The sequence below is a fragment of the Desmodus rotundus genome, chromosome 4, assembly GCF_022682495.2.
Source record: "Desmodus rotundus isolate HL8 chromosome 4, HLdesRot8A.1, whole genome shotgun sequence".
Lineage (NCBI taxonomy): Eukaryota > Metazoa > Chordata > Mammalia > Chiroptera > Phyllostomidae > Desmodus > Desmodus rotundus.
Window position 1 is genome coordinate 53,852,140 of NC_071390.1, and position 23,976 is coordinate 53,876,115.

General features: G+C 43.6%; 1 long non-coding RNA gene across 1 annotated transcript; it reads left to right on the top strand.

The window, feature by feature from the left end:
- The first annotated feature begins 929 nt into the window (after window positions 1–929).
- On the top strand, window positions 930–23,054 carry LOC128780682 (uncharacterized). The gene is made up of 3 exons (XR_008426663.2): window positions 930–942; window positions 7,688–7,788; window positions 22,684–23,054. It is a non-coding gene; the product is annotated as an uncharacterized lncRNA (long non-coding RNA).
- Window positions 23,055–23,976: the final 922 nt, after the last annotated feature.

The following is a 23,976-nucleotide window of genomic DNA, read 5'->3' on the forward strand; positions in this document are numbered from 1 at the left end:
CTTCCAGTTACCTGCCCCCCAGGCCTGATTTCATCCAGACAGGAGGCAGTAATGGCCAGTCCTCACTTCCAGATGAAGGGAAAGTGTGTGTGGTCTGAACCCACGGATAACTGTGCCTGCCAACTACCTTCACTCTGTGAGGAGGGAGAGAAAGGGTGAAGAGAAAAAAAGAAGCCTGAAATTTGGGCAGATCAATGAACCCTCTTCCCAGGGCTTATTACTGTCAACAGGGGTGCTATTAGTTGAGCCAACACTTTATTTACAGGGAAATTCAGTTCCCCCCTCCTCCCTCACAAATGAAACGCACCCCACCAGGTGTCCGTTCAACCTCCCAACTGCTTTCTTCCACTCAAAAGTTGGGAGGGGAGTTCCAGCCAAGAGCCCTCTCCTCTCAGTAGTTGAAGACAGTTACATAATCTGGATTGTGAAATATTGGAAAGGCCTGGCTTATCCCCCGTCCCCCACTAACGGCTCAGATGGGGTGCCCCTGATAGGGAGTTCCGCGCCCCCACACCCCAGTCTGACCCACTAACGCAGTAGAGCTCTCGGCATGGAGTTTTAGGGGACGCTATTCTTGTTCCCCTGAGCCCCTCATGGCGCGATAGGGTCCTGGGAAGCCCGGGTGGCAGGAGAAGTTACACGGTCACGCCGTACTGACGGGGCGCGGGGCGCTGCGGGACACCTGTTGCGGCACGCGCGGTGGGGTTGCCGAGGCTCACCTGCGCGCGGGCTGGCTCCTGGCAGTGCCGGGCTCACAGCTGAACCGAGTTTGCGATGATAGCCCGCGCCTCCCGCTTCCGCAGGGTCAGCTGACCGCCCAGTGCGGAACTAAAGCCCGGCCGGCGCTGCCCGTTGCTACCACGTTTTGTGCTCCAAGCTCTGCAGTTAGGGTCGCAAGTTCGCCCCTTCGCCATGGCCGGGCTCGTGGTCAGTGGATCGCAAGTAAGTCTGCCGGCCCAGCCCCGCCCCCGCTGGGGCACTGCTGGTCTGGGGAGGGAGCATTACCACGAGGGGCGCCCGGGGCTAAATAGAGCTCCCTGCTTCACCTCAGGTCCGCAGGTGGGAAGTCTGTCCCGTGCCCAGGCCTGCCCTAGGTTGGTAAGAAGAGACCCCTACTTTGAGTCTGGCACACTCCTTAGCTGTGGCGGAAAGGGGAAGGCCCCCTCCAACCCCAGGTCGCCCTGGTAGCTTCCACCTCCCTCTGCCCCTAGCGCTCACTGACCAGAATCGGCCGGTGGGCTTCTCTATTAGGTAGAGTGGTAAGTGCCCAAAGCCCACCATACTTTTGGGGGCCTACAAAAAAGTTTTAATTTCTTTAATAATCAGAATAAAAAAAAAGAACTCTGATCAAAGAAAACGTTTTGTTACCAAATGCTGTTGTAAAACGCAGGCTTACCTTATTTTTTTCTTTTGATATTTTGCTTTGTTGAGTTTTGTAGATGTTGAGTTTTCAGTAAGTTGAAGGCAAGACCCTTCACCAGCAAAAAGATTATGACTGGCTTTATTGCGATACTTGCTTTATTATGGTGATCTGGAACCCAAACCGTCATATCTCCTAGGTGTTCCTGTATAAATTTTAGTTTTAGTTTTTAAAAAAATGTAAATAATGGAGGCAAGAGTCCAGGAAGGCAGAGGTGCCTCTGGCCCACCAAACAAAGTGAAATCATGATGCATCCCAGCAGACGCTTGGTCAAGGGTCCACTGCAGACTGGCTCTGGCTCCTAACCGTAGGGTCCTTATCCAGGGCAGGCAGAAGGCTACAGCCCTCTGGTTTTCTTATTTTGGCACCTGATTTCTTGAATAGGTGCCTATGGGAAATATCAACACTCCAGTTTCGACCCTGGTGATAGACACCAGCTTCATTTGCTTTCATCCCTGTGGTGAAGCCTCAGGTGTTTTTAGTCATTGCTGGAGGGATAGACTCAGCCACTCTGGGACCAGGTGCCTTTTACCTGCTGGAAAAGCCAGGTCTCTATTTTTAACCTCTGATTAAGGCAGCCCTCCAACTCCCTACCCTTTCCTGTACACCCTAGAGAGATAGTTCTAAGATTTTGAAGCTCTCTCCTTGGATTGCCTAAAGCAGGTAGTGTCAGGCACAATTAGATTTTGAGATTACTTTTGGGCTAAAGGGAATGTTTTCCCCTTCTCAGAGTTCAGAAGTGAGCAGGCCAGGGAGGTACCAGTCTGGTGGAGAGGTTAAAAATGATGGGCCTTATTTAGCTGGCAAGGAAAAGGAGCTTCTGGTAGTGAACATGGTTGCCTAGAGGGAGAGTCTGGAGGGGAGGGCTTCTGCCAAAGAAGGGTCCCTTTCCTCTCAGACCTTGGTCTCTGCATTTCAGACCCAGCATTCTTTGGCTATAGCTTCTTCCAGCTTCATGGAGGACTTGACCGTGGCACTGAGAACTCTCTTGTTCATCCTTTTCTCTTTCTCAGTTTCCCAAACTTGATTTTCTCTATACCTTCTGCTTTAAGCCCACCCCAAACAGCCCAAGGGTAATCACTGACCTGTGGGTGAGGCATTTCTGAGCCGCGGTGGTGGTGGGGTGGACTGTTTTAAACAGATGGACCTGCCAGGGGAGGAGCTGAGAAATGCTTCTGGGGTGTTAGTGCCCCATGTCCTAAAACCACCTAAAGATCCTAACTAACCCTGAGTGGTAGACCAGAGGTTAGGGTCTCTTAGCATTCTGCCCCTTGCAATTTCTAATGACAGCCATCATAAGACACCTTGAATGTGTCACATAGTACTTCTCAAACTTTGGTAATCATTCTTGGTGCGGGGGACTTCCCGTGAGCCCATAGGGTTAATATTGTTTTTATTACAACATTGCTTAAATATATAAATATAAAACCAGATATAACTTTTTCTAAGCTCATTTTTAAGTTCTATAAACTTTAAATAAAGGGATGATTTAAGAATAAAAAACCCATAACACCAATAAAATTAAAATAATTTAATGAGACTTCTACAGGCCTCAACATCAAATGCTTGGAGATGTAGTTCTCCCTCCACTTTCTCTGTAAAACCTTTCATTCAACATGGATCTGACTTCACTGGGCCTTCTGTTAGCTTGAATGCATCATTTACTGTATTTTTCGGACTATAAGATGCACCTAGGTTTTAGAGGAGGAAAATAGGAAAGACCCCCCCCCCCCCGCCCTGAGCCAGGTAAGCTACATTCAGACTATAAGATGCACCCCCATTTTCCTCCCAAATTGGGGGAGGGGGGAAGCATGTCTTATAATCCAAAAAATACGGTATATTCAGCGTAAAGTTCTCAATCTTCTTTTTCCGCTAGCTTGTGACAATTAAAGTAGTGACATTAACACACTAATGTAAACTTGGAATCTGGACATTGGAATGTTGTGCCCAACAGACATCAGAATAACAAATCCCTTCTGTAGTAACATTGGTCTAATCCAGTGGTCACCAGGTGCTGAGGACCGTGCTGTGTTTCAAAGATGTTACCTCATTCCTGTTATATAAGTACAAATGAGGGTAATATGTGACTCATGGAGCTGTTTCATGAGTGTTGACTAGATAATAGCCAGGTGGTAGGCATTTAATGAATGTTGGAGGCAGTTAGCATTTGACTAGTTTATAGAAGAAACACACTCCACAAGACTGTGACCCATCCAAGGTAATACAGCTAGTGAGTAGCAGCATAGGGACTCACACTTGTGCCCAGGGCTGTTTCTACTCTGACAGAGCTTCTAGTAGTGCAAATTTATTATTATTTCTTAAAAATTTTATGTTTCAATTACAGTTGACATTCAATATTTTATATTCGTTTCAGGCGTACAGCAGAGTCGTTAGACAATTATATAATTTACAAAGAGATCCACCCCCCACTGATAATTCAAGCACCCACCTGGCACCATACGTAGTTATTACAATGTCACTGACTATATTCCATAGGCTGAACTTTACATCCCCGTGACTACCAGTTTTTAATTCTTAATCCCTTTACCTTTCTCACCCATTCTCCTAACCCCCTGCACCTCTGGCAGCCATCAGTTTGTTCTCTGTATGAGTCTGTTTCTGTTTTGTTTATTCATTTATTTTGTTCTTTAGGTTCCGCATATAGAGAAATCATATGGTGTTTGTCTTTCTCTGACCTTTTCACTTTGAATAATACCCTCTGGGTTCATTCAAGTTGTCACAAATGTTGGTGAGAATTGAAATTGGTGCAACTGCTATGGAAAAAGGTATGGAGGTTCCTCAAAAGGTTAAAAATGAAACTGTCTTATGACCCAACAATTCCACTTTTGGGTACATATCTGAAGAAACTCAAAACATTAATTCGAGAAGATATACTATATTCATTGTAGTGTTATTTACAATAGCCACAATATGGAAATAACCCAAACACCCATTAATAGCTGAGTGGATATAAAAGCAGTGGTACATATATGCAATGGAATATTACTTGGCCATTAAAAAAGAATGAAATTCTACCATTTGTGACAACGTGGATAGAACAGTACTAAAAATGTAAAATCAAGGATCCCTTACCCCTGGCTGGGGCCAAGTATCATAAAATCTTCTCTCAGTGTGACTATGAACAAACCCACCATCTCTAAAAATGTCTTGGGAGTTGGACTGTCCCAACTGCACAAAGAGTCCCTTGGTGTGCTACAGTTTGGTAATTTTCTGCAACCCTTTAGTAGGGTTGGGTGTGTGTATGTGTAGAAATCCTCCCAAGACAATTTTGTTTTTCTCTCTGTAGAGGTCTTTAACTTGATATGTTTTAATTCCCCTGATAATAGTGTCCCTTCATGCTATCACTTCACACAAGGTAGAAGTCTTGGGGTACAGATTATATAAGGTAAGTAAGTTAAAAGTATAAAACTTTGTTCCTCAGTTTAGTGTATATCAAGATAATTGACTTAATAGAATGACTTCTCATTTTAAATGTGCTCTTCTGTGCTGTTTAAGATTAATCCCTACATCCCTTCTCTTGTTTGCTGAAGAAACTAACAATTTTTGGTCTGGTTCTTCTGGCCTCGTATCTTGCATTAGGTGGTGGTGTGCTCCAAGAAGCTTCCTGACATCCTGAGAGGCCATGTCTTCTGCTGAGGAGCACTTCTTAAACAGGTCTCTTCTTATGAGTGTTGGTTGCAGTGCTTGGAAACAGCTGCTGTTTTTAAGCCTGTTCCAGCTGCTAGGAACCCTTCAACATGGTTGTTTTCACTCTAAAATAATCTCTAAAGGCTTCCAGTTTACCATGTAGATGGTCCAAATATGCAAATGGCTTGTCAAGTTGGTTTTCCTATTAGGTTTTGGAGACTTGGTCTTTGTCTCTGTTGAATGGGAACAAGTTGTACTTTGTTTAGTTTTCTTGGGATGTTGTGCTCTTTAAGACCACATAATAAAACAAGATGATGCAAGTCTTGTCAGACATGCTGTGAATGATTTGAATGCTTTGTAGTGATAGCTCTCCTTAGTGTTGCTGTTTCCTCTGAAGGGGACTCTTACCGAAGAAAAAGGGGAGCAAATATTCCTCTCCTTTCCTAGCGTCTGACATGTTTCTAGTGCCTTCAACATGTCATGAGGTAGTCCTTGACCTTTCAGTTAAGAAGAATCAATGTGAAGCCAAAATATATGATAGATGTTCCATTGGCATTTGTTGATCAGGAAAATCCACATGTGGATTTGTAAGAACTCCATGCCCTCAAGTTGGAAGTCCTTATTCCTGGTGCAGGCCATGATCTGGGCTCTATCAATAAGAAGCTTATTACACTGGGCAGGCCTCTGGAGTCCTAGTTTTCCTGTATAAACTTGAGGGGTTTTGAAAAACTAGGTCCCTATAGATTTAGTCCTTGGTGGGTCTACAAGGAAAGAGCTCAGTTGCTACATCTAAAGCTCAGTTTCTCTGTTGTATGTATCAGAGCTCTTGAATGATGATGATATGTACGAGATGGTGGTACATGCCAAGGTGAAAAGCAGGGGTTTGTGGTGAGCACCAGGGACCTGGGTGGTCAATGTGAACTTACCATGCAGAACATGATAAGGGAAACTGAATACTATGTGGATATTCTGAGTGGATATCCTGAGGGAAACTGAAGTCCCTACATTGATTGAGCTTTATCCCTAGTCTCTCCTTGGTGTATGATTTCTATCTTGGCTTGGAAGCAGAATTTAATTTATTTCACAAATGGTTCTGAAGAAAAATGAGTCCTATGCAGAGAGGGGAGAGCTTGCTAGCTTGAACTTAGAGTCCTTTGGTTTTTAGCCTGTATCTTCCCAAGGCAAAATTATTTTAATGGAGTTAGCTATTTTTTCTGTCCCTTCTCCCTACTTTTTCTCCTCCAGGAATGAAGTTACTGAAGGACAGTGAATTGTATTGTATTGTCAGAAGTTTGTCCCCTTTGGATAGGAGAGGGTTGAGACATGACTTGAATCATTGAGGGTGCTAGGGTGAAGTGTGATTTACATTAGGTTGAGCCATGTGAAAGTGCTGTTTTTGTAATTCTAAAATGATTGAATACTAGTTATTCATATGGGTAAACCTAATATTTGAGATGGCCACCATATTCTTGTTTCCCATTAGGAATCATAACCCCCTGGGGAGCCTTTTACTCATTCCAAGACATCCTTGTCTATATGGACAGAAGAATGTGGACTTGTGGGTGGCAAGGATGGGAGAGGATCAAGGTTGTAGCTGTGTGATGGGTCTGAATTTCTACCTGGAAATTCAGGGTAGAGTTCTGCAGGGAAATTCAGGGTAGAGTTCTGCAGGGAAGTATCATGTATCATGACCTACTAGCCAACTCTGACCCACAGGCTTGTTTAATGGATTTTGGAATGAGTTGCCAAACCTGCCCATGGGGTGCTGTCTGTAAAAATGGGTTTCAAACACTAGGTGATTGCAGCAGTGAGAAAGCCCTTTGACCTTGTCACAGTCAGAAGTTTTGGGATCAAATTTTCATTCATCCTCTTAATATTTGGGCACATACTAGATTAATAATGTAAGTAAAATAATGCCTAAGGGAAGAGCTCTGCAAGTAGAATGGTGTTGATTGCATAAGGCTCCTTGGAGGAGGGAGACTTGGAAGCCCTGGCCATTAGTTGTTGTCCTGTTGCCTTTGAATAGGCTTTGTTCAGAGTGAGGCAGACATTTAATACACAGTGGTAATAAGATGGGATTGGCGGTCTGGGAAGGTTTTCTTGTCCAAACCTATTTGTTCAGCATCCTGCAGGTTGAATGCTGGTAAGTGCATCTGCTGTGTCTTTATGAGGTGATGTGCATAACAGGGTATTTGGGAAAGGCGGAGGACAGTGGAGGAGAAGGACAGCCAGAGGGGCAGCTGTTGGAAATGCCCCTGAACGAGAGGCTGATTGCTGAGATTATATCACCATGCTCTGACTCTGGTTTGTTTTTTGTTTTTTTTTGGACATCTGAATCTGTCCAATTTTAGCCCAATTTCCATTGTGCTAGGATTTGTCTTCATCATGCTAAGCGTACAGGAGAGGGGGAGCTGTTGGCAGAGTCCTGAAGCCCCCAGAGCTGATCTGATCAGAAAAACAGCCACAAATATGGCATTTTTTTTTTTTGTGTGTGTGTGTGTGTGTGTGTGAGGAGCTTGCCTTTAAAGTTGCGGAAGCAATTACCGGATCAATGACTCAGGGCTGCGAGCGCCTGGGCGATTTCCATTTGCCACATTTTCTGTTCCATTTAATTTCCAGGTGTCCTACATAGGCCAGAACAGCAGAGAAATTCCAGAGCACCTCGGCAGGGACTATGGACATTTTGCGAAGAGGCTCGATCTGAGTTTTAACCTTCTGAGGTATGTAACCTTCACAAGACTCAGACCAGGCCTGGGAGGCCCAGTGCCTCTGTTAACAGCTTGCGGGTAGAAGCCACCTGCTCTAGCTCTGCCTAGGGTGCAGGGATCTGAGATGTGTGGACCCACACCCCATTGAATGATTCTTTTGGCTAGCCTCATCATGCCACTGAAGAAGCAGGGAACATGAGCGCTGTCCATGTCACATAAGTTCCTAGGAGAATTTCACTTTGTTCTTTTTCTTTCTCACTGATACTCGGGCAGACAAGTTAGAATACTCTTGGGGGGAGGAATGAGATGGAATCAGTAAGAATGTTTTGGAGGCATTTAGGAATGCTCTTCTGGACAACCCCATTTCCCAAAGATTTCCCAAGTCACAGGTAGGGTACATGTGTGTGTGTGCTTTCTTTGCCTTTTTATGAATTGTAACCTTAAATATTTATGATTTCTCCCAGATGGTATTTCAAAGTAATTCAAACACAATTGGCATGGGGTGGGTAGGAGGGAAAACTCTTTAACAACTGTTCTAGTCTTGGCAAAAGGTAAGTGTGATCTTATGTTATTCCAATGGATAATACAGACAGCTACTTAATTTCTTCTTAAAGGTTTTGAATTGAGCCTTGTTTAGGGGCAGGAAGTAGGAGATGCTTGGAAAGCAGATACCAGTGGGCTCAAGGAGCAGGGGTCAGGGTGATGGTTTTTCCTAGGCAGCTGGTCCCATGCAGGGCTTTTCCCTTAAGTGTCCTCTTGTGAACTCTGCTATCCCCTGAATGGAACCAACTCTCTTGGGGTAGAAGGAGAGATGGGAGCCCAAATACTACCCCAGGGCCCTGGCACTTTCCTCCTTCTACACCCTGGAGTCTTTCTCTCCCAATGTCTGGGTCAGGAATTAAGAGTCTGTGAATTAAGAGTTTGAGAGAAGATGGACAAAACTCAGGGCATTAAGGCACCCGTTGGTAGAGGGGATTTAAGGTTCAGCTGAACCAGCAGAGCATCTTTGGACGGTGCTCAGGAGCACATGGCCATGCTACAAGGCCCCTTCTCCAGGGAAGGGGTGTCTGGAGAGTGATGTAAAGAGTGGGTACTGTGGGTGTTCTCTCCTGGACTTGTGGGGAGATGTGGAAACTGGAAAGTTGCAAAGTAATGAATAGTGATGAGAGGATGCCAAACAAACAAATGCTGACTCTTAAGAAACTAAGGATGGTTTTTGGCCCCAATGTCCAAGGAAAGGATGGAGTACATAGTCTGGATTGGACCATGCCATAGACATGTGTGCCTTTTAAATAGCTCCTCAGGCAAAGGGTTCTTTTGTGGGGAAGTGGTAGGAGTTCTTTCTGTGTAACTGGCCTCTAGGGGCTCAGGCTGTGGCTGCCTTGCTGGTGAGAGCCCGGATGTGGGTTTGGGGAGGCTGGGCCCCATAAGGGAGTGTGTCAGCAGGCCCAGGTCATGGGACTGGGCCTTCAAGTCTGAGGAAACAGACATCTTTGTCACACTCAGGGGCCCTGTCTTCATTTGGTGGAGGAAGGGCTAGACCCTGGGAGGGGTGGGGTGTGTCTGTGTGTGTGGTGAGTGGGGTTGGTGGTGAGAAGGGGCTCTTGGCTCTGAGGAGCTGGATCTACAAGGGTTTATCAGAGGAAATGATGAGTCCTGGAGGCAGGAAAATTAAGTGAGAGGGAGAGGAGTTATGACTTTAATTTTTTTTTTTTTTTTTTTTTTTTTAGAGGAGAGACATTTCCATCGTGGTGGGGTTGAAGAATTATCACATCTGGTCAGGAGGTTCTTCTTGTCAGTGTTGTAGTCAGTGTGTGATCTGCACACTGGATTCTGGCTGGCTTGGGGCAGATATGAGCAAAGGAAGAGCCAGGTCTAAGGTTTGGGAAAGGTTTACATTAGGACTTGATTGAGCTGCAGGGAGTTGCAGACCAGAATGGAGTAGAGCAATCCGGACTTGACGTGGGTATGGTTGGGATTGGATCATCTTTGACTGTCTTATTCACCTAACTGTGGGATGAATGGAGGCAGCACTGTTTTTCTTGGGTGTCAGAGGAACAGTTGAGCATATTCAGACACTGGTGTCTATCTTTCCCTTCAGCTGGTTCACAATTAAAGATGTTTGAGATGTTTAGCTAATTCTTTTTTTAAAAAAACATTGGAGGGGAGAGAATACGGAGAAGGAAAGAGAAAGAAGATCATAAACTTACCTTCCTAATAAGGGGATAGGTAACAGATGATTGAAGCCCACAAGGCTGCAGGGATCATCATCTCTACATGAAATATTGTGAATGCCCGTCCCACATTTTGTAGAATGTTTCTGCATAGGCGCCCCGCCCCCCTACTGTTTCCATGGAAGTCCTGGTCAGTTTGCCCTGCACCCAGATTCACCATAGTTCCCTGCTCTAACCATGTCTTTGCTCTGTGGCCTGCTGTTCTGCCTCCTGGCAGCCTGTCTGGCCCCACTTGGGACACTCCTTTTCTTTCTCCAAAGCCCAGCGCAACATTACTATATATTACAGACTTCTACTGACAGTGGAAGTGTACTGGGAGGGGCAAGGTGGTAATTGCCGCACGCAAGTCTGGGATAGCGTTGTTCCCGGAAATCTTTAGGCTACCCCTGGCCATGCCTCTCCTTAAGGTCAGGCTCCCTGCATGTGACCAGGTGCCTCTCTCTCCCAGCCCCTTCCTCTCCTTTCCATGTCCCTTATCCTCTTCCCAGAACTGTCCTCAGAATACAAACTCTTCTCACTTTGTTATATACAGAGAAACTTCCCCCTTGCCCTTTTTAGAACATATCTGCACGTTTCCTTTTCATATCCAGAGTCATGTCAGGGTATTGCCTTAAACAGAATGATACCCCAATACAGATTTTTCTCCTTCTATAGACTGTAAAATCAGCCACAGTCTGTTTATATTTTAGGCCACAGTTTGTTTTCAGGCAAGGAGTTCTATTAATCCATTTTTTGAGTTGTTAATATATGCACACGGCGCATCTAAAATAGTGAAAAGAATGTCTTCTTTGCACTTACGTCCCATAGCCTCCCAGTTCTCCTCTGCACTGCTCACGTTTTTGTAGTCTTCCAGACATTCCGTGCACAAGCATGTGAATTTCCTCATACATGATCACATTTGTATTACTTCTTGCCAAGGTGTTAGTTAAAAGGGAGGTACCAGGCTTCAGTTAAGAACTCACGTTAGGAACATCCTTCTCTATTGTCTTACCATTAATTCATAGGCATACGCCATCATTATTATTAATCTCATTTATGAAAGTGATGGTTCTGCTGATTCTCCCTGTGGCCACCTGTTTGTGCTGGAGGGAAGGGTGGTTATGGATTTATAAGTTCTGAACTTTTAAGTTGCTATATATTTTTTCTTCCCCTTCCACTTCAGTCTTCTGTCTGTACTAACTATCGTGAGTCCTCCTCTCCTTATTTTGGGTTGTCCAATATTAAACTGGTTATATTTCCATGCAGAAGGTCATGGAAATTCAAGCTGTATTGTTTCTATGACTCTGTCCTGTGGAGTGAAAGTCCTTGGAAGTAGTATGTGCCCTGTGAGGTGGTAAATTGGAAAGGGAAGCAAGACAATAGGTCTGAATAAAATTTCTGTCTCCTTTAAAAGACTTAAACAGTTCTCTCTTCCACCCTTTCACCCCAGATTTCCTTCTTCCTGGACAAGACTCCTGGGGGCAGGGGCAGGGAGCTACTCAGGTTGCCCCTTGAACTTGAATGCATTAATGATCATGAGTCCGACGTCTACATCTCCATGAAATTGTAACTTAGATTTTATTAAAAAATTTTTTTTTCTTATAAGAATAATTATTGACATAGAAACTTGGAAAATTCAGAAAGGTATGAAAAAACCTCTCTCAAATCACTGATAGTCTTACAACCCAGAAGTCCCCATTGTTAACATTTTATTGTCTTTATTAATGCCAGATATCGTAAAAATGATGTTTACATTGTGTTGGAAGTATTTTTCCACCTCAATAAATACTGCATTACAGTTTTAATGTTTTTTTATTTCTTAGCGTTGAACATTTAGATTGTTTCAGATTTTTTTTACTGTTATAAATATCTTGATTATAAATAGCCTTGTAATACTGATTGATGAATATGTCTCTGATTAATTGTTAGGGATATTGTCCTAGAGACAGAATTGTCAGAGGACTTTTTGATATAGATGTCAGATTGCCCTCAGGAGAGGATATACCCTTTTCTGTACCAAGAATATTTAAATATTCATTGTTCTAAGTTCTTCCTTAAGCTTGTTTTTGAGGTTTTCATATTTTACTTTTACTTAGCTGATCAATAAAGAGATCCTAAATTTTAGCCTGTGCTGGTCCCCTGATCTGCTCAAGGCAAAGAGAGCTCGTTAATGAGTTGTTCCAGCTTCAGTTTTCCTTCTCTCCTGACTGGGAAAGGGCAGAGTTCTCCATGGTGGCCCCGTTTCTCCCCTCCAAGGGCCTTGAGTGGTTTGAGTGAGTTGCCTGCTGAGCTTGTTGAACACAGAGGGCAGAGCAGGGCTCCCAAGGCAAACAGTGATAAATATGCCTATGTCAATATGGCCATAAAATTGAGGGGGTTTAATTGATCTATGGCAACAGGAAGCTTACATTTTAAAATTGAAATTATTTGCAGTCCCATCTTATCTAGCATCACTCTGATAACTACACTGATTGGGGAAATTGCTTAGGAGAAAATTTCTTAGGTGGGAGCTTACTTGTAGCTTCCTAGGCTTTGGCAAGGATGGAAGTGAAGGATTGGGGAATTTTGACACCTCCAATAAAGAGATGGTGGCTTTGTCCTCTCCCCCAGGCAGTGAGGCAGACATGTGGTGCACCATCACAGCTTCGAGGACAGAAACACCAACGTTTCTATTTGTTGTGAACTTCTACATAAAACTTGGCCTGATAACTTCCTCATAAGTTGGGAAAATGGGCAATGGAGTTAAAAGGAACCAAGGTTTTGGGTTTAGACCACCCTAGCTTGAAATCCTATTTATGTCACCAGTGATTTAACTGGTTTTAAGTGAATTGCAAAAATGTTGAGAGTAACTGTGTGTGAAGTGCATAACAGACTACCTGGTGTATGATAGGTCTTCAATAAGCATACCTATGACTACAGCTTAAACATGGAGCTAGTGGGGCTAAAAGCCCAGGCTTGATCTTCCACAGAGACCATCTCAGGTAGTCATATTAGGGTTCCTCGCAGACATTCCAAATTTCGTCTTCAAAACACAATGTGTTTCCACATCTCTGCACCTTTTGGTGTGACCAATGCACAGAAACTCAAACAGCTGATGCACAATTTGCAACTTTCTCTTCTACCTATATGATCATCGGTCTTGGTTTCTGACATAAATGAGCAAAACTCTTTGCTGATTTATGTTGGACATAGACTGTACAATAGAAATAAATCTGTTACAAGATTTTAGGATATTTGTTAATGTAGCATAACCTAACACATACTAACCAATATAAATACCTTAGTTCTCTAAGTGCCTCTGTTGTTCCATAAGCTAAACCCACTCATATCATACATACTTTGCATCTCTGTCAGCTAGGAGCATTCGTTTGTTTATGTTACACTGGGAATGGGTGAGAGAGAACATTCCTCACCCAGACTCTCAGGAGAACAGCTTAAAGGGCATGTTCTGTTGGCACTGGGTCTTCAACAAGTAGTTTCTTTGCAGTCAGGGGCCTTGTTTTCAAAATCCAAATGTGTTGGTCTTAACCTGGGGAACATGCTGATATTGGAGATGGGATGGCAACAGAACTCATGTCAGTAAACACCGAGAGAGGAAGAGATGGTAGGAAAATATAGGCTTTAGAAAGATAAACTGTTTTGGTCAATTTTCAAAATAGTTCTAGGGAATCAATAAATTCCAAGTAGGCAAGGGTACATGTGTTTTGGAAATCCTGTTCTTTGTAAGCTGTGCAGTGTTGTGAAAAGCATCTTTTTTTGTTCCAAGAATATCATTGGCAATTCTAGTGTCTCCAGCTGCTAATACAGAACATACAATAGAAAGGTGATGTGGAAAATGACTTGGCAGGTAATATTTAATGTTTCTGTAGCAACACTTTGATTTCCTGTACTTACAACACTTTCTGGGGTGTCTTCTGTGACTAGAACTACCAAAAACAGTTTGAGGGAGGGAAAGGGAAAGATCACTAAAGGGGCAGGTTTGTATAGCACCCTTTCTCCTCCCAAAGTGTCCTGCTTTCCTGGATTTCCACCTTTTGGCCAGAGAAAATGGGCCATTGAGTCACTGTGGGTAAGACTGAGCAGGGGGAGGGGTGGACAATGGATGAGAGTTGTCTAAGGCAGCAGTCCCCAATCTTTTTGGCATCAGGGACCAGTTTCATGGAAGAAAATTTTTCCACAGACCGAGGTGGCGGGGAGGAGGGATGGATTCGGGATGAATCAAGAACATTACATTCAAGCTCACCTCCTGCCGTGTGGCCCCCATCCCTAATAGGCCTGGACTGGTACTGGGTCTGCAGCAGGGAGGTTGGGGACCCCTGGTCTAAGGGGACATAATGAAGTTCAGTTTTCTCATAGGTGATGATTTCTATAGCTCGCAGTGTGATTTAGAAAGTGCTGTCTTAAACATTGTCTCCATATTTCCTACAGTGTTTGCCACAATGGTAAGAAATTCCTAGACTTTTTAGTACTGCCTTTTATTTTCTTTTTTACCCATTTTGCTCCCCCAGAATCTTGGGCCTCACTGTTCCATCTTCTCCCTCTGCCCTGCTCTCTATCCTGAGGCAATCATTGTGCATGTGGACAATGCTGCCCTCTGTTATCGAGGTGGCTTTTGGAAGCACTGGTGATTTGCTGGGAGGAGGGCGGGGGACTAGTGAACTTAATTCTTTGAGACTTTCTATTCACTGCCCCTCCAGGTTCTCAACCATGAAGTTTAGTCACAAGGATGGAAATAGGGGGTCCTACTAGTATTTAGTGGGTGAGGTTGGGGGTGCTAAATGTTTTGCAGGGCATAGGACAACCTTGGATAAAAAAATTTTCCCTTTCCCATGCCAGCTACCTCTGTTGAGGAAAGCCTCTGAGTTCTCCTTGAAATAGCTTGCAGAGTGTCTCTCAATGAGCTACACAATAGAGGTGATTAGCTCTACTCTCCAATGGAATCTAGGGGCTCTGGATCAGACAAGTGACATCAGTCATGTTTGTCTTATTAACGAATACCCAGTATCATGGAGCATTCAGTATATGCCAAGGCCAGGCAGAACACTTATCATGTGTTATTTCATTCAGTCCTCCCAATGATATTTTGATAATGGGACTATTATCACTCAGATTTTTCAGGTAAAGCAACTGAGGCCCAAACAGTTGCTTTAGGAATTTGCCCTAGACCACCCTGATGATTAAATGGGAGAGCTGGGATTAAATGGCCCTGGTGGTTTGATTTCAGTTTTCAAACTTCTTCTCAAAGTAGAAATCATTGCTTTCTTCCTATGAAAAGAAGGATGGCTATTTCCAAGACTATATTCTTTGTCGGGGGGGGGGGGGGGATTTTTTTCTTTTAAAAGCATGAGTAGCCTGTGGAAGTCACCAGCGCAGGATCACAGTGGATCCTGCAACTCCAAGTCAGAGGCCTCAGAATTCAGTTGCATTTCCTCCTCTCTACTGTTTCTCTGATACCTTGATTCGGAAAGTTTGGGTTGGCAGGACCTTGTGAGGCCTGGGTTGCCTTGGAGGTGGGTGTTCCCAGGGAACTCATCCTCCATCTTCCCTTGGGCTATGAGGCATGGGTCAGGTGAAGGTCATTGTCATGGGGAGGAATGGCTCAGCAAGGCCGTGGCCAGACTGCTTGCTGTGCCAGCACTGAGACAGGGAACCCTGAGATGGATTACTGCATGTATGAGTTTTGAATCTGGAGAGAAGAGAAGATGTGCTGTGTGTGTGTTTGTACTTGCGCATTTACTCACTCGCATGCACAACACCCACCATCTGAAAAGCCTTTTTCCTCTTGTCTCCTCAGGGACTGCAGTGTTGGTGATTTCAGCTGTTCCCTGCTCCTTTATGATGAAAGGGGAGCGATTATGCTTTTTTGCTGGTGCCTGTGTTTAATTGCAGGATATAATAACTACAAATTCTCCCTGGCTGAGACTTTTCTTAATAAAAGGTCTCTTCTTTCCCAGCTGCTTTCTTTTCCCCTTTGCACCCCCACCCCCATCACTGCCGTAGCACAAGGTCACTTAGGGTTTTCAATGAGGGAGAGACATACACATATGTTCATGTTTCCTTTAGAGTTTATATTAAAAAAAGACACCACCTTCTCCAGACCCATCATTATGGAGATCAGATACGTGCCCCCACCTTTGCACCACCTCTCCTTACCTCCTCTCTGAGTTTATACAGAACCCAATTTTTTCAGTCTCCTGGGTGTCTGCTTTTTCTCTGGTTCTGAAGAAATAAGAGACGGGTAGAGCAGGGAAGACCAACAAAAGAGGTTTAAAAAAAAATCCCCAAACCTTTCTTGAGATAAAGCAAGACATTAAAAACAATTGGAGGGGAGGGCAGGAGATGGGGGTGTTAACAGCGCCCCCCCACCACAGACGCGCTTTCTGCAGCTGGAGGAGTGTTTTAGGAGAAGGCACCATTGTTAAAACTTTTTTTTCCTTGATGGATTTATTTTTAAGGTAGAGAAATATTTTCCCCATAATTGGGTAACTCTTAATAGTAGCAATTGCATATTTATCAGTGTGAGGGGCTGTTATTAATGTAACTGTCAGGTCCAAACACATTTCTGCATTAAATCCATTTAGTATGTGCATTATTCGAGCTGGAATGTCACCGGGACATCAAAGCCCCGTAGGCATGGAGAGCTCAGTGCCCTGCTGTGGCTGCCGAACAGGCCCTTGATCAATAAATGTAACATGTTAATGCAGAGCAAATAGAATAAAAGATTTCTTTGACAAGACATGAAAAATCACCTTGTGGCAGCTGGCATGTGATGCCGTTTCTGGGGAGACACTAGCAAAGTTGATCTGACAAGTAAAGAGGAGAGATGATGGTTGTAAGGTGCTTTTGTTTCAAACTTCTTTCTTGACCTGTCAGGTTTTGAAGGCGCCTCAATGGCTCTTTTTTGTCATGTGAAAATTGTAGTCTTAGGTAGTTATGAAGCAGTTATCTCTTCTCAAATTGTGAATGCTGCTGTTTAATTGATTCACTTAGCATTTGAAACTGTCACGCATTAATAATTGTGAAATCCTGTAGATACTGCGCTAGTGTGTCATACTTAAATGTGTAGTTATCAGAAAATTAATATCCTTAATGAACCGGTGCTTTCAAACTAACATTGCATGAAATCTCTTTTGCCCTTTCATTTGCTGAAGCCACATCCGCCAGTTTGCCGAGAATCACCTCTCGACAGTTTGCTTTCTTGATGCCCGACAAATGCCAGCTTTGCTGTGGGTACATCGCCTGCTCAATGACAATAAATATAGTAATTATACTGGAGTTAGTAATTAACATAATTGTAGTCAATTACGACAAATACAGTGCAGAGCTAAATAAATGAGAGGGGAGAAATTAGCAAGCTAATTGATTTATCTTTACTTGGCTTTCCATTATAACTGGCAGGGCCGTTTTTCTTGGGGTAGGGGGAGAGGAGGGGAAAAAAAATCCCCACAAGGATTGTTTACAAATAACTGATTTTGTTTTGAAGTTGCTTTGTCTTTTGACTTACTATGCATCACCCCCCGACTCTGCTTATGAGGAGAAAAAAAATGAAAGAAAAAATTTAAATGCCAAGGGAACATTTTGTTAATTTAGCTACATTAAGCTGAATGCAGCAGCTAAGGAGAGCAGGATTTAGCTTTTGCTAAGGCTTGAGGAGTTACACTTTTTTTCTTCTCAGCTATTGCTGTGGTGAAGGAAAGTTTGCTGTATGTGTGTTTGTTCTAAGTCTCCACCAGCGAGGTGGTGCTCTGCTGATAGTACATTTGGGGGTTACATGTGTGCACTAATTTGCTCAGTTTGGCACTACTGGTTTGGTGTAAGAAGTGGGCATCTTTTATTGGGCTCAGCCCCACGTGGTCTTGTTATGCCTTCTTCCCAGGGTACCCAAGGAGAATATGGAGGAAAGGAGCAGCAATGTTGTTGGAGAGGCTGGGGAGGGGCTCCACTGAGGACCCCCTGCCCACTTTCCCTTCTTTGCCACGCTTTAGGGCTACCCCAGGGGCCTGGGCTGTCACACTCCTGGGGCTGCCTGGAAAGTTTTTGTTGGGGGTCTTCAGTGCCCATTTGTTTTGAGCTGTTTTATTCTGTGCTGCCTGGAGCCCTGGTTAATGATGTTTATTGTTCATCTCTGGTTTTTTGTTCACCCCTTTCAATGTGACTGCTGCTCTCGCCACTGAGAGAGTGTGTGTTTGAAGACTTGGGGTCCACCACAGCCCTGTTTTTTCTCACAGCTTTGAGAAACAGGATTTTTTTTCCCCTTTGCCCCTTGACATAGGATAGGGGGTAGTGGACAGAGCTTTTCTAGGGTTGGAGTGCTTAAACTCTTATGCTGGTGTTAACCAAGGTTAAAATTCAGTGCTTTAAAGACATGGCAATTTAAAAAAGTATCCAGTTTAGCAAACCTGAAATTTGTTTCAAAGCCTTTTATTTAGCTCTGCTTCCTGAAGACTCTCCTGGGTATGGTGTTTCTAGTCTGACACAAAGGGAGTTGGAGGCGGCAATTTTTTCTTCTACATAGATGGTATATATAATCATGCATGACTTCATGTGGAATTCAGTTTTTCAGTTACGTTAAAATACTGCCTGTACTTTACTTTCTTTTGTATTTTAAAACAGCAAGATGTACTCGGACACTGCTTAGTGTGGTCATTCTTCATGTGTACTTCATTTGGAAATCAATTTCTGATATGAAATATTTATATACAAGGCATCACTTAAATAATTTAGTGTTTGCAGGCGTAATGGCTTTCTGATGAAGTCTCAAATTATTGTAGTAAATGTGTGGAACTTCTGAGGGGAAAAGACTTTGACCCTTGGAAGGAGAAAATCCTACCTGGAACTTCTGCTGATTTAGTTGGATATGGGCCAAAGAGAAATCGGGTGATTCCTAGGCAGAGCTTTGTTTACCAAAGAGAGCAATTCTGGATACTGTACACTTCCAGAGAGGGCATCCTTCTGTGAGCCCCAGTGAGAGTCAGGGAGCAGGGGGGACAGAGTGTGAGGAAAACCCCCTTGCTATTGACCATTGTCAAAATGTGGCATTTGTAGTAGTTCTGTTGTTAACCATAGTCTCTGCTCAGCTGCTGGTTTTTATACTGTCTTTTCTCCTGAATGGCGCACAGATGTGAGTGAAGAACATAGGATGCTGGCAAAAGAAGCCTCTTCATTTTTATTTTAAAATTAAAGTTGTCTTAATTGGAGCTAGCTTTATTCTGTCCCCCAACTGCTAAAGAAATAACAGCACAGGGGATAATTTAGATGTATTCTTTACAAATGAAATGCTGTTTGCAAAGGCACCATTTTTCCAAGAGTCTTTTCTGTTTCACTGAGACATACGCTCTTCTTGGTGTTCAAATATATGAGTTTTGAGGTGCTTTGTTCCTCAGAAATAATGATTTTTTTCTTTTTATACTAAATTGTGTGTGGGGGGGGGCTAGTGGAGCAGAAAGAGGGGATGAAGTTAAGCGCTTTTGCTCTTTTCATTCAGAGAAGTTGGATGAGTGGGCATTTGTAGTCTTTGACATTAAAATTGCCTGGTAGGGTGTTAATTTTATATCACGGACCTACTTTTCAGAGTATAGTCCCTTTCCCTTCTAAACGTATCAGCTCGGGAGCTTGATTCCTCAGGATTTGCACGTCCTAGGACAGTAGGTGATCAGGACCCTGAGGGTGGGCTTGACAGGGCAGACTGTCTCCATCTGTGCTGACGGTTCAATTGTGAGTCTGTCCTGCTTGGCTCTTGGGATTTCTTCCCAGATGCCTGAGCTGGCCTAATATCACAGAAAGCTAATTATCCTTCCTGCTGTAATTGGAAATAGCAAACCGATACCCCAAATTTTGTTCTTGGAGGCTGGGCTCTGGTAAAAAAAAAAAAAAAATCGGTCTGACCTGTGGGACAGAGGAATGGAGCCTGGCGATGACTCCTGGCGGTCATTTTATCCAGTGTCACGCCCCTGAGGAGTCCTGCATTTGTTCCAGCCCATGAATGATGCCCCAGAAGGACGACTGTCAGTGCACATTTACCCACACAGTTTAGTTATTCTTATCTTCTTCCTTTTCAGCTGGTGAGTGGAAGTTCGGCCTGGGGTGACATATTTTGGAGGATGCCAGCAGGGTTACAATGGTCTTTCTAGCTGCCACATACAACTGGTCCATTGATGCACCTCTGGGCTAGCTGGTCTTCAAGCCATTTTAATAGTTCATGCAGCCATGATCAGAGATTATTATTCAGCTAAGTGCTGGGGACTGCTCAGGATAGCATGATTCCCCCAAAGCTGCATGGAGATGTCCTTAAGGGCTGAGGACTTAGACTGTTGTTCTTTGCAGATATGCATATATTCAGTGCATGCTGGGTTCCCCAGCACCTGGAATTCATAGATGTGATGCTTCTACTTGAAGAGGCTCACATGCTCAATGAGGAGGATGAGGCTAATGCAGGTAAAGTTATTTGGGAACCATACAGGGCCATTGTCAAATTCTGCCAGTGGGCTTTGAGAACTCTGAGGTTCTCACCTATCGGGGAGCATAGTAACCACATCCACTGCCTGGGAAGCTTATTCTCTTTGAGTTTGTGAGCAGCTTCAGGAACCACATGTGGAAAGGAAGGGTCCCAGTCAGGCAGAGCAGGTGATCTGACCTGTGGTGGCCTCAGACAGGTGCCCCCAGACAGGTACCCCATGACACTCACAGGACAGCACAGTTCAGTTAGGTGCCATGAGTGTGCTCTGGATTCTGATGGCCAAGAAAGTCTCAGGAGGAAGGACTTCTTACATGAAAAGATGGGGACTTGGACCACACCCTGAAGAGAGAGCAGTGTGCCGCACTGGGTCAAGCTTTCAGGGCAGGGTAAATAGCTGCACAGTGTCAGGGCTTTGGCACCAGGCTTGTGCTGAGTGGAGATGGTGAGACCCTGGTCTGTGTACCCTCAGGAGACTGTGGGAGTCCAGGAAGAGAAATTGGACAGTAGGGTAAGCTCCCTCCCACACATATAGACATAAACCCCTGTGCTGTGCAGGATGGGGGTGATTCTGGGAAATAGAAGGTGGATGGTGAGGGAAGCTGACCAGGCCAGAGTCTTTTGGGGAGGCAAATCAAGTGAGGACTTGGGGGAGGTATGGATTCTCCCTCTCAGGTCTTCACCCTGGAGTGACAGGCATGTCAGGGAAGACAAGCCACCTCTAGCTGGTGGAGGGCAGTCGTTCCCAGGATGAGTGGGGCCTGAGTGTCGGCCCTGACACATAAACGCAGCAATTATGCTGTTAGAGGGTCATAGTTAATGCAGTTCTCCCAGGACTCCTGCCACTAGCACGCTGTGCTGCTTAGCACCCAGCAAAATCTTGCTGCCTGACCCTGGGCTCCTTCAGAAGGGGCAGAACCAAAACTTGAAATCTCATCTTTCAGAAATTGCACTTATTGCCTTTCTTCCACGCCACAGTGTTTCTGCCAGGATGCCACTTAGGGGTGTATTCTCCCCTGAGGAGACTTTGCATGTTATTGGTTCTCTGAATGCCTGGGGGCCTTTGTAATGACTCTGCCTCCCATTGGAATGTAAGCTTTTGCGGGAAGGGAGAATAGCTCTTTCTGGAGTGCCCAGGGCAGAATGTGGTAGGTGTCCCTCTAATCTCAGAATTTCTAACCTGTTAAAGTGGACATTTAAAAACATGATAATCACTCACTTTGAAAGAGGTAGCAGGAATGGTAACTACAATTTATTCATCAGCTTTCCCTCATTACCTTTTAAGTTCCTTTGGCAAAGTAGGTATTCTTAAGTTTAAAGATAGGAAATGAAAGCTTGTGGAGGTTAAGTGACTTTCCTAAGGGGACATAACTGGTCAGTGAGGAGCCAAGGTCCAGGGGCAATAATTGTGTATTGCTTAGCAACTTACAAAGCATTTACATTCAAACAGCCCTTATGCCATCTTGAATTCCACTGCGCTCCCCCTGGTTCTAATTCATTGTTGTTCTCCAGAGTTTTACCTGATAAATTAGTGTGGATTGGTAACTGTGTCGTGGAGAAGAGGAAAATTTTGTCTTCTAGGCTCATGAAAAGAGGATTTCTCTCTGCCCCACCAAGTCCCCTCATTCAAGGCTGTTGGCTGTTTTGTTTTCTTCCCAAACTTATATTTGACCTCATCATTTTTCAGGGGAGATAAAAACTGCAGGCAGTGAGTTTTTACATCAAACATTAGCACCTTAGAAGACTGTAGAAAATTAGATTGGGTTATCTGTTATTGTCCTGTTTCCTAGGAAGATAAACAACAAAATACAAGAAACTCCTTCATACCCTTATAAGGGGCCTCTCTGGAGGCTGGGTCTCTGCTCCAGGGTTTGGATCCACCACAGGTGTTTGAGTCCTGTTGCTGCTCCTGTTTATCTGGATATCCCTTTAAAAGGCATAAGTCTGTTTTCTCATCAGTGACAGGACAAGAATATCGTCCACTCTCTCTCGGGATGTCTCTGGGTTGCACAGGAGATCAGTTATTTGAATGTACATGCTTTGTAAATTGCTAAGCAATACATAATTATAATGCATTATTTTTTTCCAATTTTATTGAGACACAGTTGACATATAACATTGCATTAGTCCAAGGTATACATCATAATGACTTGATGTATGTATATACTGCAAAATGATTACTACGGTAAGTTAACATCATATAATGTATTATGGTCATTATGCATTTTTTCTTTTAAATAGAAACTGAACTCTTGCTAGTTTGAAGCAGAGTCATTGTTGGAGACCAAGAAACCACAGGAGTTCTGGCTGGAGCACGATCTGGTGGAAAAGTGATGAGATCATGAGACAGGATACATGACTATTAGTTTTCTCTCCATCACAAATCATCTGAGATGTTGAGCAAGTCATTTAATCTGTCCTGTCACTTTCCAAACAGTAGGTAATGGTACTCTCCTATCAGGGTTGTGACAACCAAATAAAATGCTACATGTAAAAGAGTTTGTTCCTGTAGATGATGTACCAAAAGAGTTTATTTTTCATTCTTGTTTATTTTTGAGCAGAATTATCTTTGGTATTTCGCTGGGGGTCATGTGGTGGTTGTTTGTGACTTCTGTACAAATCAGAAGGGAGATCACAGTCCTACGGAGCTTTCTACAGAGCATGTGACCACTTTCTACAACCATAAGTTTCTCCAATCTGATTTTCTGCCTTGACTAAAAATTTGTTTTTTAGGTAATTTCTGATCAACAATGAATTGAAGTGTTCTGTTGTAACTAACAGGGTGTGTGTTAGCTTTCTTATGAAAGGCTTGTTAGAGCCTCTTCCAAGAAGATAATCATAAAAATCACATTTAGTGCACAGGGAGGTGGAATATGGAGATTTAAAACTGATTTACTATTAAAAGAAGACTGTTCTTCTAGAGTATGAACTAGTCAGAGGACAGAGAAGGTAAGGAAGTAAATGGAGAAAAAAACATGGGCCAGGTAATCTAGAGAGAGACTGCTTTAGATTTTATTAATCTATTTAGTAAAGAAATTTCTGTTACTAACTGTATGAAAGTATGTTTGTCTATTGCCTCTAAACTGTTTGTGCCACATTGAGCTGTCCATTCTTTAGCCATTCCTTCCTCCAGCAGGTACCAAGTAGTAACAATGTAACAACCACTAACAGTTACTAAGTGCTTACCATGTCATCTCATTGAACCCTCCCAACTCTGATGTTTTTATCCCCTTGTTACAGATAAAGAAACTGAGACTTAGATTAATCAAGTACCTTGCACAGTGTCACATAGTAAGTGTGAAAGTTGGAGCTCTGCGGGACCCCTTTATCATGGTGCTCCCCGCAATACCCCGTGCTGTGCTTCATAGAACAACATGCTGTAGGTAGGAACCTTAGCAGTAGGTTGGTTTAATCCAGTGGTTTTCAAAGTTATTTTTCTAGTGGCAGAATCTTGTCAAACAAAAATTTTATATAGAAAGACCATTGTAGAATAAAAATGTTTTAATATTTTTTTGTGAGTCAGCAAAAGTGGTG